The sequence below is a fragment of the Eurosta solidaginis genome, chromosome 3 (genome assembly GCF_040869045.1).
Source record: "Eurosta solidaginis isolate ZX-2024a chromosome 3, ASM4086904v1, whole genome shotgun sequence".
Lineage (NCBI taxonomy): Eukaryota > Metazoa > Arthropoda > Insecta > Diptera > Tephritidae > Eurosta > Eurosta solidaginis.
Genome location: NC_090321.1, coordinates 116,162,862 through 116,168,504, shown reverse-complemented (window position 1 = coordinate 116,168,504; position 5,643 = coordinate 116,162,862). Strand labels below are relative to the sequence as shown.

Genomic DNA, 5,643 nt, shown 5'->3' with positions numbered 1-5,643 from the left:
GCTGGGTCGTTAAGTAGCATTTGTACAGGGCGTCGGGCACTTTTGTGACCAGTCCATTCCGTCGTACCTATTTATGTGACTGTCCATACTGCTCACACATATACGGGTTTAGGTTATCGAAATGTAAACAAACTATAGGGCTGTACTGTTCTTACATTCACGTTAACTGTCAAATGGCCGTCATTTTTTAAGATATATACCTGTAACTTTACGAGTATTTTTACAGTATTTTTACTTTAATATTACCGCCTTTTGACTAATATTATGACCGTTTTTTACTTGGATTATATCTGAAATTGCTATATAAATAAAACATTTCTTTTATTCAAATCAATTAACATTTCTTTTATTCAACATTTTTATAATATATTAGATTATTTATAATAGTTGTAAATTATTAACTATAAGTCATAAGGAAGGAATAGTTTTTCAGTCTTGTTGGCGAGCTATAAATACAAATTTTACTGTATGCGATTGTATGCAAGTTAAGGGAAACTTAAATAAATTAATTAATGATATAGAAAACAAAAGAGAAGAACTAACAGAACTATTGGTTGCAGTAAACCATCAAATCGCGAGTAGGCAATTCACAATTTCTGTTTGTAGTTCAGAAAATTAAAATTGAACTTAAATTGTAATTTTCTGAATGAAAATTTCTATTGAAAATTGTGAACTTCAATTGTAATTTTTTGAACTTCAATTGAAATTCCAAAATTTTACATAAAATTAACAATTTAACATTTTTTCTGGCAGTTAAAGTGGTGAATTGCCTACCAGAGGTTTGAAACCCTTGCATTCGTGCTGACGCTTCTCTATATCATTAATGTAACAATATCTTTTTAATAATTTCATTAATAGACAAATATACATTTTTTTCCTTTACATTTTTCACATTGTTTTACCTAAACCAAAAAGTATTTAAACTCATAATCAGAGTAACTTTGTGATGAATGTTGATTTATACCACAAAAATAACAAAATTCTTAACAAAACCAGGCTAAACGATATCGTTAACTACCAAAAAAAAGTTATTTCACGATGCTTTCATGGATCGATTTAAACTTAAATATCGATTTAAAATTTTTTTAAGTTCTGACATTTTTTAGTTTAGAATGCGATATATACATTCAGTGGAATATTTTTACATTGAGGGTCCTTTATGCTATTTTCTTTTTTTTCATAATTTTGCAACAATAAAGGTAGGTATTCATAGTAATATTTTGTTTTAAATTATATGATTACAATATAAGGAGCATTTAGTTGACGGTATTGGTACTGTCAGTTAAATTTCAGCAAGTACTTATATTCAAAATATTTTTTTGTTATACATCTAGTTTATAAAGTTTGGTTAAAAATTATTGACAAATTCGTTGCAATTGAATTGCTTTAAAAATCTTTGCAAACTTTACGAGATTGTTGAATATTATTTTAATTAGAGCATAAAAAGCTGAGATTAGTAACGTAGGAAACAACTTAGAATTATTTCAGTTAAGTTCATCACAAATATTTATATTCAAAATACTTTTTTGTTATACATTGCAATTAAATTGCTTTAAAAATCGTTGCAAACTTTCCGAGATTGTTGAATATTATTTTAATTAGAGCATAAAAAGCTTAGATTAGTAACGTAGGAAAAAACTTATAATTATTTCAGTTAAGTTCATCACAAATATTTATATTCAAAATACTTTTTTGTTATACATTGCAATTAAATTGCTTTAAACATCTTTCCAAACTTTGTGCGATCGTTGAATATTATTTTAATTAGGCATAAAAAGCTTAGAATAGGAACGCAGGAAAAAGCTTAGAATTATTAGATTCTTAGATACTTTTTAACCAAGGTTATTTCAGTCTGTGTTGTTCGTTTGTTGTACAAATTCGTTGCATATTAATTTTCAAACCAAGAATACTCAAAGGTGTCGTGACATCGTCTTGTTGGTCAATCGCGCGCCGCAATATCTATTGATGGGAATTGACATTCATTATAAAGTAGCGAAGGCACGGTCTTGCGCAAACACATCACCAACCTTTGTTGGCAAAAGATATGCTGAACTGTAGAGGAAGAAACATTTTTAAAATTTAATAAAATCAAAATTATAGTTCTGCTAAAAAGGGGTAAAGTATTGTATGTTAAAGTATAGCAAAGTCTCAGCGGCCTCGTCCTGGTGAAAATTGAGTTTGAATAGGTCTCACTCTTCATTCTCAGAAACATGTACGAAGGTACCTCGTAAGATATTAAAAATCCTCAACGCCTTTTTTGCAATAACTTCAAAAAAACTCACATTCAAACCGGTGTCCTATCCCTACTTCTGTTCAAATTGTACATATCAATAGCTATTTACACCACCAGAAGGAGTCACTATTGTTTCCTACACCATATGGTGGCCAATCCTAAGGATTACCCACTGGAAGAAGCTACAGGCCTGCCAAAATACTGCCCTCTGAACCGCCACGGGTTGCCTCCTTATGTCTCCAGAACACCGTCTACATAATGAGGCGAGAATACTCCCAATAAGTGAAAGAAATGAAATGCTAACCGAACAGTTTCTGTGGAATACCCAAGAACCTGGGCATCCCAACAGACATCTGATTGATGAGCCAAAACCGCCCAGGGTCTTAAGGAGTCACCCCCGTAAGCACCTGAGAACACAGACGTATGAAGCCAAAAAACATAAGCAGGTCCTTGGTGAACTCCATAAACAGGCGTCGGACCTCTATGTCAGGAATTGCCCGGTGAATTCAGTACTCAAAGAACAATACCCTAAACTTGCAGAACAGGAACGCACGCTCCCTAGGGAAACGCGAGTCACTCTAGCCCAACTTCGATCTGGATACTGTAACAGGTTAAACTCTTACCTATCCAGAATCAACCCCGACATACAAAATGTCCCTTCTTGCAATGTGCCCCCACATAACACCAACCATCTCTTCAATTGTAATGTCGAACCAACTCTTCTAACATCCCTCTCTTTATGGTCCACCACTGTTGAAACAGCAAGTTTCCTCGGACTCCCGTTAGAGCACATTGATGACAATTTTTGATTGGTCAGACCTATTGGATGGGGCGAAGCACTGCTACAACAACAACATCAGAAAGCACTCGAAGCCGATGCCTCAAAACTAACAACCAAAAGCAATAATTACCATTTCACTGACACAAATTTTATAGTTTTTTCTTCCGTAGTTGGACACAATCTTTTCATAATATTACTTAACATTTAAGATTAGACATTTTTTTCAAGTTGTATTTTCACTTACCAGCAACAACAGAATCATGTTTAATTGTACGCCGCACAAGCAACGAAGCTCAGTTTCTTCAAAAAATTGTTCGGCACTGCCACGTAAAATCAATGTACATGTTCTAGCATTAACGCAACTTTTAAATAATTATAAACTATAAAAATGAAATTAATGTCAAACCCACTATCAAACCTTGGAAAATGTTGAAACGTTCACCACCAACTTGACGTTCTTCAAAGTAATCACATTGACCCAAAACACTTGAATTAATATCATTAGCTGTAGTCATAACAGCACCACCACAAGCTTTCATTGTACGTTTCCAATCTTCTTCCGGTACATGAACAGCACAGAACATATCACGATCTGCAAAATACTGTGTAGCAATATCAACAATTGGTAGTTTAGATAACACAACATTGGCGCCTTACTTAGCTAGTTTATAGTACAGAATAAGTCATTCATCATAAACAATTTTCTGATACTCTTGAACATTATCAGCACGTACTTCAGCGTTATCACGCTCAGCCTTCAATTCCAATTCTATATTTAATAATGCGATTTCAATTTTTTTGTGTGACTTTGGGTCCATCAAAGGAAAGTACAGCGTACAAAACCATTTTAGAAAAGAAATTTTTTTGTTGATGAATAAGTTTGGAGGACATTGCTGTGGTAGCGCTTTTTTCCAATAAAGCACGTTGATGTTCCTTTGATTCGCGCTTCGACATGTACATCCGTGTTATATTTTGGGCATGCATAATTGTAATGCTTTACGTATAGCTTTAATGATGATACGTGCATACACGCCTTACTCAACATGTGGCTTAACTGGTTTTAAGATTTCACCTGCTTAAAGTACTAGTGAAGTGGTGCCATGGCCAGCCTGATAAGAGAAACATTTTTATTCTACACATTCTAATATAACAAAAAATTTACCTCAGCATTTTGAGATTTGGCGACGTCGACTAGACTTTTACGGCTGGATGCACAATATCCAATAGTTTCATACTGGTTGCACGATCATTTGAAATTGTGGCCCTACCACTGGAATCAACAATATGTTTGTATATACTGCGTGAACCCAATGCAGTGCGTACAGCGTCCACAATTGATTGCGAGGCATTGATGTTGGATATGAGTTGAGGTTTACCTTGAGAGCTATCGGTACCCACACATTTTTTACACAAAAACTCATATATACCCAATACAAGTTCAGGACGTTCATATTTATAGACACGCTGCCCGGTGTGGCCCAAATGTTGGATATATTCAGCTGGCACTATTGAGAAAAAATATGGATCAATGAACACAAGAAAAAGTGAAAGATTTTTTACCATCTGTTGTTACTTTATACATTAGACATTAGAAACGACGACCAGCATCTACAAATTGCATTTTAGCCCTGCAAACGTTTACATCTAATGGGACCCGATTCAGCAAAATTTACAATGGGTGGCTCATATTCACCCTCAACCGTGCGTGCCATTGGTGAGATGGTAAGTGTAAAGGACAAAGCGGTTGTTTTTAACAAATCAGCTCTTGTAGGTATGCAATACAAAAAGGCCTGCAAACGAGAAAGATCAATGTAATTGCCAAACAAAAAATTAATTTCGAATATCAATACCTAACGTAACGTGGCGAGGAGTTACCCTGATCTTGTACTACATATTTTGTGGTCACCAATGGTGGCAATAAACCTTGTTGATTAGTAATAAAAGCACCACAAGCGCTGATTTTCAATGATAACGCTTATCGGATTTGGCATCTGATCGTGATCTAAACGGCGTTGGGCTTGATCATACTGTTGCGCCTGTTGATATATACCAGTACCAGGTGCAGGTGGTTGCTAAAGAAAATAATACAAAAATTATTATCAGCAATATTTGAAATATATTAGTTGCATTAGCATACATTATAAGCAGGACGTGCGGGTATTGGGGGTTGATCCGGCATGGGTGGCTGACTGTGCATTGGCATCTGTCCAGGTTGTGTTGGTGGCATCATTTGACCCATGTAACCACCTGGTGCACCTGGTTGTTGTAGAGGACAACCAGGTGGACCAGGTTGTGGTGGATAGCCCGACGGTTTTGGCATTGGCAGGTAAGTTGTTGCTGCTGTTGTCATGGCATTGCACAACCCGGTTGCTGTTTTGGTATATACCTTGGAATAACTGGATGTGGTGTCATTGCCCCACCTGGTGCAGTAGATGCGGGCGGCATACCTGGAGGACCATCCCAGCAAAAATGTAGTGACCGAAAATGGCGACCAACAACAACGGCTTGGATAAGCTATATATTCTTAACCCCTAACCCACTGGGGGTGTACTTCGCGTATCTCGGCCGGCGGTAGAGAGTGGGAACGAAATCCTCCAAATAAACAAGTAGGGGGAAGAACAGTATTTAT

At 35.9% G+C, this 5,643-nt stretch overlaps 1 pseudogene; it reads right to left on the bottom strand.

The window, feature by feature from the left end:
• Positions 1 to 1,982: 1,982 nt before the first annotated feature.
• LOC137245980 (T-complex protein 1 subunit eta-like) lies at positions 1,983 to 5,364 on the bottom strand (annotated as a pseudogene).
• Positions 5,365 to 5,643: the final 279 nt, after the last annotated feature.